The sequence below is a fragment of the Loxodonta africana genome, chromosome X (genome assembly GCF_030014295.1).
Source record: "Loxodonta africana isolate mLoxAfr1 chromosome X, mLoxAfr1.hap2, whole genome shotgun sequence".
Lineage (NCBI taxonomy): Eukaryota > Metazoa > Chordata > Mammalia > Proboscidea > Elephantidae > Loxodonta > Loxodonta africana.
This window is the reverse complement of record NC_087369.1, coordinates 52,970,178-52,984,305: the sequence shown is the minus strand read 5'-3', so window position 1 is coordinate 52,984,305 and position 14,128 is coordinate 52,970,178.

Below are 14,128 nucleotides of genomic sequence, written 5' to 3'. Positions count from 1 at the left end.
CATCTCAATCTAACACTGAGTGGCATATGTGAGGGACATACTCAAAGAAATAAAGCAAAGATTTTGAAAACCATAGATTAGAAACACTTCCCACATAAGGTAAGACAAAACTTACATTCAGAAACTTACTGGGTTGATTGCATGATAAGCAAAATAAATCAACACTCTCCAGAGAATTACAACAGGATCTAGAAGCTACACAATGAAATGTCCAAAATGTCCAGGATACAACAGAAAGTTACATGACATAAAAGTAATTTTTAAAATGTGATCAATTCTCAACAGATGCCAGCTCTACAGATACCAACTGTGCAATGACCCAGGTAGTGGAAATATCGGACAAAGACTTAAAGCAACAATCATAACTATGCTCAATGAGGTAAAGGTAAACACATTTCATATGAATAGAAAGAAGTTCTCAGCAGAGAAAAGGGAACTGAAAAAAAAAATCAAATGGAAATTTTAGAACTGAAAATATAATCTCTGAAACTTTAAAATTCCTGATAGACTCAACAGCAAAATGTAGACAACATAGGAAATTGTGAACTTGAAGATATAGATGATAGATAGATAGATGCTGTTGAGCTGACTCTGACTCATGGCAACAGAGCAAAACATTGCCCAGTCCTGCATCATCCTCATGATCACCGGCATGTTCAAGTCCATTGTTGAGGCTACCATGCCAATCCATTTAACTGAGGATCTCCCTTACCCTCACTGGCCCTCTATCTCCGCTTCACCAAACATGATGTCCTCCTCCAGTGATTAATCCCTCCTGATGATGTGTCCAAACTAAGCGAATCAGGAAACGTTCTGTTGTGATCCAGAAGGTTTTCATTGACTAATTTTTGGAAGTAGCTCACCAAGCCTGGGAAAGGTTAGGTAGGTGTATTGTAACCTATAGAGCAGTGACTAAAAAAAAAAACAAAACACAGAGAAATGTAGCCAAAAAGCCAATGGATAAATGAAAATGGAATCCAAAAATAATCTAGAAAAAGGTACAAAGGAGGGAGCAAAGAAACAAAAGAAGATAAGAAACATGCAAAAAAAATGGCATTCTTTAAGTCCAACTATATCATCGATTATTTTAAATGTAAAAAGTCTAAAAAAAAAACCCAAATACATGCTGTCTACTTTAAATGTAAAAGGATGCAAAAATGTATCATGCAAACAATAACCCAAAGAAACCTGGAGGTCACATTAGTACCAGACAAAGTAGATTTAAGAGCAAGGAATTTTACCAGAGACAAAAAAGGAAATTACAAAATGATAAAAGGGTCAGCTCACCAAGAATACATAACAATACTAAATGTGTATGCCTTTAACAAAGAAACCATAAAATATTTGAAGCAAAAATTGATAGATCTGAAGGAAGAAATAGAAAAATCCAGTTATTCTCAGAGATACAATACTCTTCTCTTGTAATATACAGGAGCTGCCCACATAGCCTCATGTATCTACTTGAATTAAGCAGCACACTCCTTACCAGTATCATTTTATGTCTTATAGTCCAGTCTAATCTTTGTCTGAAGAGTTAGCTTTGAGAATGGTTTTAGTTTTAGGCTAACAGTCTGGTGGCCATTACCTCTGGGGTCTCACCAGCCTCAGTCAGACCATTAAGTCTGGCCTTTTTACTAGAATTTGAGTTCTACACCCCACTTTTCTCTTGCTCCATTAGGGACTCTCTGTTGTGTTCCCTATCAGAGCAGTCATTGATCGTAACTGGGCACCATCTAGTCCTTCTGGTCTCAGGCTGATGGAGTCTCGTTTTTTGTGGTCCTTTCTTTCTCTTGGGTGCATATTTTCCTTATGTCTTTGGAGTTCTTCATTCTCCTTTGCTCCAGGTGGGTTGGGATCTCTTGATGCATCTTAGATGGACGCTTGCTAGCTTTTAACACCCCAGACACCACTTACCAAAGTGGGATGCAGAATGTTTCCTTAATACACTTCGTTATGCCTGTTGACCTAGATGTCCCATGAAACCATGGTCCCCAGGATGCCGTCCCTGCTACTCTGTCCCTCAAAGTGTTTGAGTGTATTCAGGAAACTTCTTAGCTTTTGGATTAGTCCAGTTGTGCTGACTTCTCCTGTATTGTGTGTTGTCCTTCCCTTCACCTGATAATTCTTGTTACTATCTAGTGAATATCCCTCTTTCTCCCTTCCCACACTTGTAACCAAAGAATGCTGTCTTCTGTGATTAAGCCTTTTCTTGAGGTCTTATAATAGCGGTCTAGTATAATATTTGTACTTTTGTGACTGACTAATTTCATTCAGCATAATGCCTTCCAGATTCCTCCATGTTATGAGATGCTTCATGGATTCATCGTTGTGTATCATTGTTTAGTATTCCATTGTGTGACTATACCATAACTTGTTTATCCATTCATCTGTTGACAGGCACCTTGGTTGTTTCCATCTTTTTGCTAATGTAAACAGTGCTGCAATGAACATGGGTGTGCATATATCTACTTGTGTAAAGGCTCTTATTTCTCTAGGATATATTCCGAGCTGTGAGATTGCTGGATTGTATGGTACTTCTATTTCTAGCATTTTAAGGAAGCGCCAAATCGATTTCCCAAGTGGCTGTGCTATTTTACATTCCCAACAGTAATGTATGTGTTCCAGTCTCTCCACAACCTCCCCAAAATGTATTATTTTGTGTTTTTTGGACTAATGCTAGCCTTGTTGGGGTGAGATGGTTATCTCATTGTAGTTCTGATTTGCATCTCTCTAGCAACTAATGATCATGAGCATTTCCTCATGTATCTGGTAGCTGCCTGAATAACTTACTTGGTGAATTGCCTGTTCATATCCTTCTCCCATTTTTAATTGGGTTATTTGCCTTTTTGTTGTGGAGGTTTTGCAGTATTTTGTAGATTTAAGAGATTAGATGCTGATCGGATATGCTGTAGCCAAAATTTTTTTTCCCAATCTGTAGATTGTCTTTTTATTCTTTTATTGAAGTCTTTGGATAAGCATAAATGTTTGATTTTTAGAAGATCCCAGTTATCTACTTTCTCTTCTGGTGTTTGTTCATTGTTAGTAATCATTTGTATACTGTTTGTGCCATGTATTAGGGCTCCCAGCATTATCCCTACATTTTCTTCCATAATCTTTATAGTTTTAGATTTTATATTTCAGTCTTTGATCCATTTTGAGTTAGTTTTGGTGCATGGTGTGAGGTATGGATCTTGTTTCATTGTTTTGCAGATAGATATCCAATTATGCCAGCACCATTTGTTAAAGAGACTGTCTTTTCCACAGTTAACAGACTTTTGGCCTTTGTCAAATACCACCTGGTCATAGGTGGATGAATTTATGTCTACATTCTCAATTCTGTTCCATTTTCTATATATCTGATGTTGTACCAGTACCAGGCTGTTTTGACTACTATGACAGTATGTTGTTGTTGTTAGGTGCCGTCGAGTCAGTTCTGACTCATAGCGACCCTATGCACAACAGAACGAAACACTGCCCAGTCCTGTGCCATGCTTACAATCCTTGTTATGCTTGAGCTCACTGCTGCAGCCACTGTGTCAATCCACCTTGTTGAGGGTCTCCCTCTTTTCCACTGACCCTGTACTCTGCCAACCATGATGTCCTTCTCCAGGGACTGATCCCTCCTGACAACATGTCCAAGGTAAATGTAAGACGCAGTCTCACCATCCTTGCCTCTAAGGAGCATTCTGGCCGCACTTTTCCAACAGAGATTTCTTCGTTCTTTTGGCAGTCCATGGTATATTCAATATTCTTCGCCAACACCGCAATTCAAAAGCGTCAACTCTTCTTAGGTCTTCCTTATCCGTTGTCCACCTTTCACATGCATATGATACGATTAAAAATACCATGTCTTGGGTCAGGCGCACCTTAGTCTTCAGGGTGACATCTTTGCTCTTCAACACTTTGAAGAGGTCCCTTGCAGCAGATTTGCAATGCGTCTTTTGATTTCTTGACTGCTGCTTCCATGGCTATTGACTGTGGATCCAAGTAAAATGAAATCCTTGACAATTCAATCTTTTTCACAAAAAGACCAGACTTAATGGTCTGACTGAGACTAGAGGAATCCCTGCGGTCATGGTCCCCAAACCTTCTGTTGGCCCAGGACAGGAACTATTCCCGAAGACAACTCATCAGACATGGAAGTGACTGGACAATGGGTTGGAGAGAGATGTTGATGAAGAGTGAGCTACTTGTATCGAGTGGACACTTGAGACTGTATTGGCATCTCCTTTCTGGAGGGGAGATGGGAGGGTAGAGAGGGTTAGAAACTGGCAAAATGGTCATGAAAGGAAAGACTGGAAGAAGGGAGCGGGCTGACTCATTAGGGGAAGAGTAAATGGGAGTATGTAGTAAGGTGTATATAAGCTTAAATGTGACGGACTGACTGGATTTGTAACTTTCACTTAAAGCACAACAAAAATTATTAAAAAAAAAAAGACAATCCATATGGATCCAAAATCCGTAACAAAAGAAGAAATTGAAGAGGTCATAAAAAACTCAGGAAAAAAAAGAGCCCTAGCACAGACAGCTTCACTGGACAATTCTACCAAACATTCAGAGAAGAGGTGACATCAAATATTACTCAAACTATTCCAGAACACAGAAAAGGAAGGGACACTCCCAAATTTATTCTATGAAGTCAGCATAAACCTGATATCAAAGCCAGGCAAAGACACCAAATAAAAAAGAAAACTACAGAACAATATCGCTCATGAACATAGACGTAAAAATTCTCAACAAAATTCTAGCCAATAGAATTCAGAGACATATCAAAAAAATGATACACCATGACCCAGTGGGATTCATCGCATGTATACAAGGACGGTTCAAGGTAGAAAATCAATCAACACAATCCACCACATAAATAAAACAAAGGAAAAGAATCACATGATCATCTCAATCCATGCAGAAAAGACATTTGATAAAGTCGAACACCCATTCCTGATAAAAGCTCTCACCAAAATAGGAATAGAAGGGAAATTTGTCAACATAATTAAGGTGATATATACAAAACCAACAGCTAATATTATACTCAATATAGAGAGACTGAAAGTACTCTCCTTGAGAATGGGAACCAGACAAGGATGCCCTTTATCACCACTCTTATTCAATATTGTACTGGAAGTCCTAGCTAGAGCAATAAGGCAAGAAAAGGAAGTAAAGGGCATCTATATCAGTAAGAAAGATGTAAATCTATCCCTATTCACAGGCGATAGGATCCTATATGTAGAAAATCCAAGCAACTCCACAAGAAAGTTACTGGAACTAATAGAAGGATTCAGCAAGTGGCAGGGTACAAGATCGACATACAAAAATCAGTTGGATTCCTCTACACTAACAAAGAGAACTCTGAAAAGAAAATCAGGAGAACGATACCATTTACAATAGCTCCAAAAAAGATAAAATACTTTGGAATAAATCTAGTGATGTGAGAGACTTATACAAGAAAAGTACAAAACACTACTGTAAGAAACCAAAAAAAAGAACTTCATACATAGAAAAACATACCATGCTCATGGATGCCAATACTACCCAAAGCGATCTAGATCCAAATTCCAACAACATTCTTTAAAGAGATGGAAAAAGTAGTCATCCACATTATTTGGAAAGGAAAGAACCCACAGATAAGAAAGCATTGTTGCAAAATAAGAACAAAATAGGAGGCTTCACACTACCTGATCTCAGAACCTAGTATACAGCCACAATAGTGAAAACAGCCTGGTACTGAGCCACAATAGTGAAAACAGCCTGGCACTGGTACAATGACAGACATATAGACCGATGGGACAGAATTGAGAACCCAAATGTAAGTCCATCCAGCAATGGACAGCTGATCTTTGACAAAGGGTCGAAATCCGTTCAATGGGGATGAGATAGTCTCTTCAACAAATGGTGCTGGCAAAATTGGATATCCATTTGCAGAAAAATGCAACAGGATTCATACATTACACCATGCACAAAAACCAACTCAAAATAGATCAAAGACCTAAACATAAAACCAAAAACTATAAAGATCATGAAAGAAAACATAGGGACAAGCCTATAGGTCCTAATCTATGGCATAAATAGAATATCAACCATAGCTAAAAGTGCAGAAATTCCAGAAGATAAATTAGATAACTGGAACCTCCTAAAAATTAAGCACTTAACACTCATCAAAGGACTTTACCAAGACGATATAAAAAGAAACTACAGACTGGGAAAAAAATCTTTGGCAACAACATATCTGATAAAGGCTTAATCTCTGAAGTATGTGGAAAACATCAACAACAAAAAGACAAAAAACCCAATCATAAAATGGGCAAAAGACATGAACGGACATTTTACCAAAGGGACATTCAGGCAGCCAACAAATACATGAAAAGATGATCGTGATCATTAGCCATTAAAACCAAAACCAAAACAAAACCCATTGCCATAGCGACCCTATTAATAGATATTAAATTAAAGATGCAAATCAAAACTATAATGAGATACAATCTCACCCCTGCAAGAATGGCATAGATCAAAAAAACAATAAATGCTGGTGAGGTTGTGGGGAGATTGGAACTCTCATACATGGCTGGTGGGAAGGTAAAATGGTACAACCACTATGGAAAATGATATGGCACTTCCTTAAAGCTAGAAATAGAAATACCATACAATCCAGGAATGCAACTCATAGGTATATATCCTAAAGAAATAAGAGCAGTCACACAAATAGACATATGCACACCCATGTTTATTGCAGCATTATTCACAATAGCAAAAGACAGAAACAATTTAAGTGCCCATTAACAGATGAATGGATAGGACAATATTATGCTGAGCAAAATAAATCACAAAAGGACAAATATTGTATGAGACCACTATTATAAAAAGTCAAGAAAGATTTACACACTGAAAGAAACAAGCTTTTATGGTTACCTGGGGGAGTATGGGGGTGGGGGGAAAATCACTAACTAGATAGCATACATGTGTCAACTTTGGTGAAGGAAAAGGCAATACACAATATAGGGGAAGTCAGCACAATCTGACCAAGGCAAAGGAAGAAACTGAGAGGAACACACACACACAAAAGGCAACCACAGTAAATACTATAACATATACAACCCTACAACAACAGTAAAAACAAACAATAACTTTACAAGTGGATACATAGATAAATACATATGCTGAATAGGGGTAGGAAGGAGTGTAGGAGTACACCACGTGCATATACAGGTTTGGCTGTGGATGTTTTCACACAGGTATTTGTATGTGAAGCATGTATATTCATGTATATAATAGAGCACACAGGCGGCACAGTCATAGACGCTTCCTAGAGGCAACCAAACACCTCGCGGGACCAATTTGCTGAGGCTGAGGGCTAGGGACCATGGTCTCGGGGGACTTCAGAAAGAAATTGTTCTACATCCTACTTTGGTAAGTAGTGTCTGGGGTCTTAAAAGCTTGCCAGCAGCCATCTAAAATACAATAATTGGTCTCATCATCCAGAGCAAAGGAAAATAAAGAAAACCAAAGACACAAGGAAGCAATTAGTCCAAAGTACTAACGGACCACATGAACTACAGCCTCCACTATCCTGAGGCCAGAAGAACTAGATGGTGCCCAACTACCACCACCTACCGCTCTGACCGGGATCACAACAAAGGGTTCCAGACAGAGGCAGAGAAAAATGCAGAACAGAATTCAAATTCACGAAAAAGACTACACTTACTGATCTGACAGAGGCTGGAGGAACCCATGAGACTATGGCACCTAGACACCCTTCTAACTCAGAACTGAAGCCACTCCCAAAGTTCACCTTTCAACCAAATATTAGACAGGTCTTTAAAACAAAAAATAACACCCGTGAGGAACGATCAAGCATACAAGACCAAATGGACAACACCTGCCCAAAATCAAACATGAGAAGGCAGGAAAGGGTCAGGAAAACCTGATGAATGGAAACGGGGAACCCAGGGTAGAAAGGGGGAGAGTGCTGATGCTTTGCAGGAATTGCAATCAATGTCATAAAACAATTTGTATATAAATTATTGAATGGAAAACTAATATGCTCTCTAAACTTTCACCTAAAACACAATAAAATGCTCCCAAAAAATGATTATATACTAGACCATGGAGTAAATCTCAATAAATTTCAAAAAGCAGAAATTGTACAGGTTACATTCCTAACCATATTGCAATAAAATTAAATGCAAAAGAACATTTCAAATGAAAAAAATTCCCAACCACCCGGAAATACAAAATCACTCTGTTCAATAATTCTTAGCTCAAATTTGAAATCAAAACAATATTTACCAACCACTTAGAAATAATGAGAGTTAGATAAATCAGAAGATAAAAACCCCAATATAAAAATGAGCAAAGAATATGGACAAGCAATTTAGAGAAAAAGTATTAAAGAAAAAGTATTAGTGGACAATAAACAAATGCAATGATCCCCAATCTCACAAATAATCAAAGAAGTGTACGTTAATATGAAATGTTGTTGTCGTTAGGTGCAATCGAATGGGTTCCGAATCACAGCAACCCTATGTACAACAGAATGAAACGCTGCCCAGTCGTGTGCCATCCTCACAATCATTGTTATGCTTGAGTCCATTGTTGAAGCCGCTGTGTCAATCCATCTCATTGAGGATCTTCCTCTTTTTTGCTGACCCCTTACCAAACATGATGTCCTTTTCCAGGACTGATCCCTCCTGACAACATGTCCAAAGTATGTGAGGCATTGTCTTGCCATCTGTGCTTCTAAGGAGCATTCTGGTTGTCCTTCCAAAACAGATTTGTTCATTGTCTTGACAGTCCACAGTACATGCAGTATTCTTCTCCAGCACCACAACTCAAAGGCATCAATTCTTCGGTCTTCTTTATTCATCGTCCAGCTCTCACATGTTTAGGAGGAGACTGAAAACACCATGGCTTGGGTCAGACTCACTGTAGTCCTCAAGGTGACATCTTTGCTTTTAAACAAGTTTAAGGTGGTCTCTTGTAGCTATAGGGTCGCTATGAGTCGGAATCGACTCTGCGGCAGTGGGTTTGTAGCAGATTTGCCCAATGCAATGTGTCTTTTGATTTCTTGACTGCTGCGTCTATGGGTGTTGATTGTGAATCCAAGTAAGATGAAAACCTTGGCAACTTCAATCTTTTCCCTGTCTATCGTGATGTTGCTTCTTGGTCCAGTTATGAGGATTTTTGTTTTCTTTATATTGAGGTGTAATCCACACTGAAGGCTGCAGTCTTTGATCTTCATTAGTAAGTGCTTCAAGTCTTCTTCACTTTCAGCAAGCAAGGTTGTTTCACCTGCATAAAGCAGGTTGTTAGTGAGTTTTCCTCTAATCCTGATGCCGAGTTCTTCTTCATATAGTCCAGCTTCTCGTATTATTTGTTCAGCATACAATATGAATAGGTATGGTGAAAGGGTACAACCCTGACACACACCTTTCCTGAGTTTAAACCACGCAGTATCCACTTGTTCTGTTTGAATGACTACCTCTTGATCTATGTACAAGTTCTTTATGAGCACAATTAAGTGTTCTGGAATTTCCATTCTTTGCAATGTTATCCATAATTTGTTACGATCCACACAGTCGAATGCCTTAGCATAGTCAATAAAACACAGGCAAACATCTTTCTGGTATTCTCTGCTTTCAGCCAGGATCCATCTGACATCAACAATGATATCCCTGGCTTCACATCCTCTTCTGAATCCAGCTTGAATTTCTGGCAGTTCCCTGTCAATATATTGCTACAGCCGTTTTTGAATGATCTTCAGCAAAATTTTATTTGCATGTGATATTAATGACATTGTTACATAATTTCCACATTCGGTGGGATCATCTTTCTTGGGAATAGGCATAAATATAGATCTCTTCCAGTCAGTTGGCCAGGTATCTGTCTTCCAAATTTCTTGGCATAGACGAGTGAGTGCTTTCACTGTTGCATTTGTTTGATGAAACACCTCAACTGGTATTCCATCAATTCCTGTAGCCTTGTTTTTCGCCAGTGCCTTCAATGCAGCTTGGACTTCTTCCTTCAGTATTACTGGTTCCTGCTTATATGGTACCTCCTGAAATGGTTGAATGTCAACCAATTCTTTTTGGTATAGTGATTCTGCGTAATCCTTCCATCTTCTTTCGATGCTTTCTGAGTCGTTTAATATTTACCTCATAGAATCCTTCAACATTGCAACTCGAGGCTTGATTTTTTTTCTTTCAGTTTGAGAAATGCTGAGTGTGTTCTTCCCTTTTGGTTGTCTATCTCTGGCTCTTTGCACATGTCATCATAATACTTTACTTTGTCTTCTGGAGCCACCCTTTGAAATCTTCCATTCAACTCTTTTACTTCATGATTTCTTCCTTTCACTTTAGCTACTCAACGTTCAAAAGCAAGTTTCAGAGTCCCTTCTGACATCCATTTTGGTCTTTTCTTTCTTTCTTGTCTTTTTAATGACCTCTTGCTTTCTTCAAGTACGATGTCTTTGATGTCATTCCACAACTAGTCTGGTCTTAGGTCATTAGTGTTCAGTGTGTCAAATCTATTCTTGAGATGGTCTCTAAATTCAGGTAGGATATACTCAAGGTCGTCATTTGGCTTTTGTCAACTTGTTCTAATTTTCTTCAGCTTCAGCTTGAACTTGCATATGAGCAATTGATGGTCTGGTCCACAGTCAGCCCCTGGCCTTTTTCTGACTGATGATATTGAGCTTTTCCAGCGTCCCTTCCCACAGATATAGTCAATTTGATTCCTGTGTATTCATCTGGTGAAGTCCACGTGTATAGTCACCATTTATGTTGGTGAAAAAAGGTATTTGCAATAAAGAAGTGGTTGGTCTTAAAAAATCCTATCATGCGATCTCTGGCATTGTTTCTATCACCAAGGCCATATCTTCCAACTACCGATCCTTCTTCTTTGTTTCTAACTTTTGCATTCCAGTCTCCAGTAATTATCAATGTATTCTGATTACATGTTTGATCAATTTCAGACTGCAGAAGTTGGCAAATGCTTCAGTTTCTTTATCTTTGGCCCTAGTGGTTGGTGCCTAAGTTTGAAAATTAGTCATATTAACTGGTCCTCCTTGTAGGCATGTGGATATTATCATATCACTGAAAGCGTGCGCCTCAGGAAAGATCTTGAAATGCTCTTTTTGAAAATGAATGCGACGCCATTCCTCTTCGAGTTGTTCCCAGCATAGTAGACCATATGATTGTCCGATTCAAAATGGCCAGTACCAGTCCATTTCAGCTCACTAATGCCTAGGATATCCATGTTAATGCATTCCATTTCATTTTTGATGACTTCCAATTTTCCTAGAATCACACTTTGTACATTCCACATTCCGGTTATTAATGGATGCTTGTAGCTGTTTCTTCTCATTTTGAGTAGCACCACATCAGCCAGTGAAGGTCCCAAAAGCTTGATTCCATCCACATCATTAAGGTCAACTCTACTTTGAGGAGGCAGCTCTTCCCCAGTTGTCTTTTGAGTGCCTTCCAATCTGAGGGGCTCATCTTCCAGAACTATATCAAACAATGTTCCACTGCTATTCATAAGGTTTTCACTGGATAAATCTTTAAAGAAGTAGACTGCTGGTCCTTCTTCCTAGTCTGTCTTAGTCTGAAAGCTCAACAGAAATCTGTTAGCCATGGGTGACCCTGCTGGTATTTGATTACTGGTGGCACAGCAACATGCAAGCCCTCACATGACAACAAACTGGCAGACACATGGGGGTTAATTTGAAATATAATGTACTTTTTTTCCTGTCAATTTGGCAAAAATTAGAAAAGACACATCCTCTTCAATGCTGTATAAAGTATTGGAAAACATATCCCTTGGAAGTAATGTAAACTAATAAAATATCTTTAGAGGACAATTGGCAAGTATATATCTATGGAATATTAAAAGAGAAACCAACTTATACAAAAATATGTAAAACATGAATAATACCTATAAGGTGTAAGCCATATGTGTGTGTGTATATGTCTCATTATATAAACATAAATACACACATAGATACATGTTTGCAAATGCACAGAAATGGGTCTGGGGTGATATATACCAAATTGTTAAAACTGTTTTTCTCTGGGCAAGTAAAAAGCTGTAATAGGGAAGGAATGCAAACAGGAATGTCACTTTTATCTTCCGTACATATGCATACATTTGCATTTTTTATGAACACATTTTCATTTAGGGAAAAAATTTAGTTATGACAATAAATAAACTACCTTTAAAATGTATGGGCTAATTCCAATGTTCAAAGGCAAGTTCATAGCTGTAAATGTCTTACTCCTAACCCAAAACATGGATAAAAATGAATAAAATTAAGAATTAACATAAGTCATGAAAATCACAAGTAAATACAAAATCGAGGTACGCAAGAGGCAGGAATTAACGAAGGTAAACCCAGTAAATCGGAACTAAGAGGACAGGAGAACTGCTAAGTAAAATAAAAACCTGTTAAGTCAATCAAAGAAAAGCCAAGAAGGTGGACAAACTTCTGACTGGTTTTACCGGGAAAAAAAAAACCCTGAAGACATAAATATGTATTCTTAGGAATAAGGATGAAAACTGACATAACCAATCAAATAAACTATCAGATCTTACAGTCATTGATAAAATATTAATACGTTTTATTTCTTCATGGGTTGCATTGCCATACAGCATTTTAGCTACAGTTTCTCAGGGTTCTTATACTCAGACTAGTCATTTTTATGCTTCCTGATACTTTTAAAGCTTTGATTGTATATAGACAATTTTTTAAGGCAAAAAATTACTTGTTTAAATAAATGCTCCAAAAATGCATGTCATTTTATGCACCAAATTAAGTTTAAAATGGATATTTCAGTTACTCATTGTCTTAATCATCTGGTATTGCTATAACAGAAATTCCACAATTAGGTGGCTTTAACAAACAAATTTATTCTCTCACAGTTTAGGAGGCTAGAAGTCCAAATTCAGGGTGTCAGCTCTAGGGGAAGGCTTTCTCTTTCTCTCAGCTCTGGGTGAAGGTCCTTTTTCCTTGGCTCCTTGGTGATCTTCATGTGCCATGGCATCTATCTTCCCCTATCTCTGCTTGCTTAACCTGCTATTTTATATTTGGTTAAGAGATTGACTTAAAACACACTAATCCTGGCTCATTAACATAACAAAGACAACCCACTCGCCAATGGGATTATAACCACAGGCGTAGAGGTTAGGATTTACAATACATATTTTGGGGGAACACATTTCAATCCATAACACTCACTGTAGATACTGGAAACTTCATTTCAAATAGATTAAGTAAATAAATGTTCGGGCATTTCTTAGAAGACTTCCCTACCTTCCTGGCACTTACAAAGTCAGGTTTATAAGAAACAAGCATTCCCACAGACACTTAACCATTTGTGTAACTCGAGAAATCATGTCACATCCAGCAGTTTGTTGGGTAAAACATTTTATATAGAGAAGTTATAAAATGATATAATGTTAATGGTCATGTAAATTGCTGCAAACTTTCTGAAGGGCAATTTGGCAAACTTAACTACAAAATTTTTTAAAGTTCACATTTTTTACCTAAATTTTCTACAATCAGGAATTTCTTCTAAGAAAATAATGTAACAGACAAAGGGTTTGTACAGAAAGGTGTTCAGTATTACATTTTTAAATAATAGTAAAAAATAAATAAAACTAAAAGCAATCTAAATGACTATAACCGAAAAGTGATTAAATTCAACTGTGTCACAATGTAGAATACTATACACTAGCTCACAGTAACGAAAAACCATGTATTAACAAAGATAGATCATTAAGACATACTGGTGAGTGAAAAACGCAAATTACAAAATGAAACACACGTATAGCATGATGCATAAAATAAAAGTGTATACCTAAAAGACACAGGATACCCTGGTGGCATAGTGGTTAAGAGCTATGGCTGCTAACCAAAAGGTTGGCAGTTTGAATCTACCAGGTGCTCCTTGAAAACTCTACGGGGCAGTTCTACTCTGTCCTATAGGGTCGCTATGAGTTGGAATCAACATGATAGCAATGGGTTTCTTTTTTTGTTTTTTTTTTTTTCGATAAGACACAAAAAACACTAACCATAAGAAAAAGATTCATAAATTTGATCACATTAAAGTTAAGAAATTCTGTTCATCAAAAGACG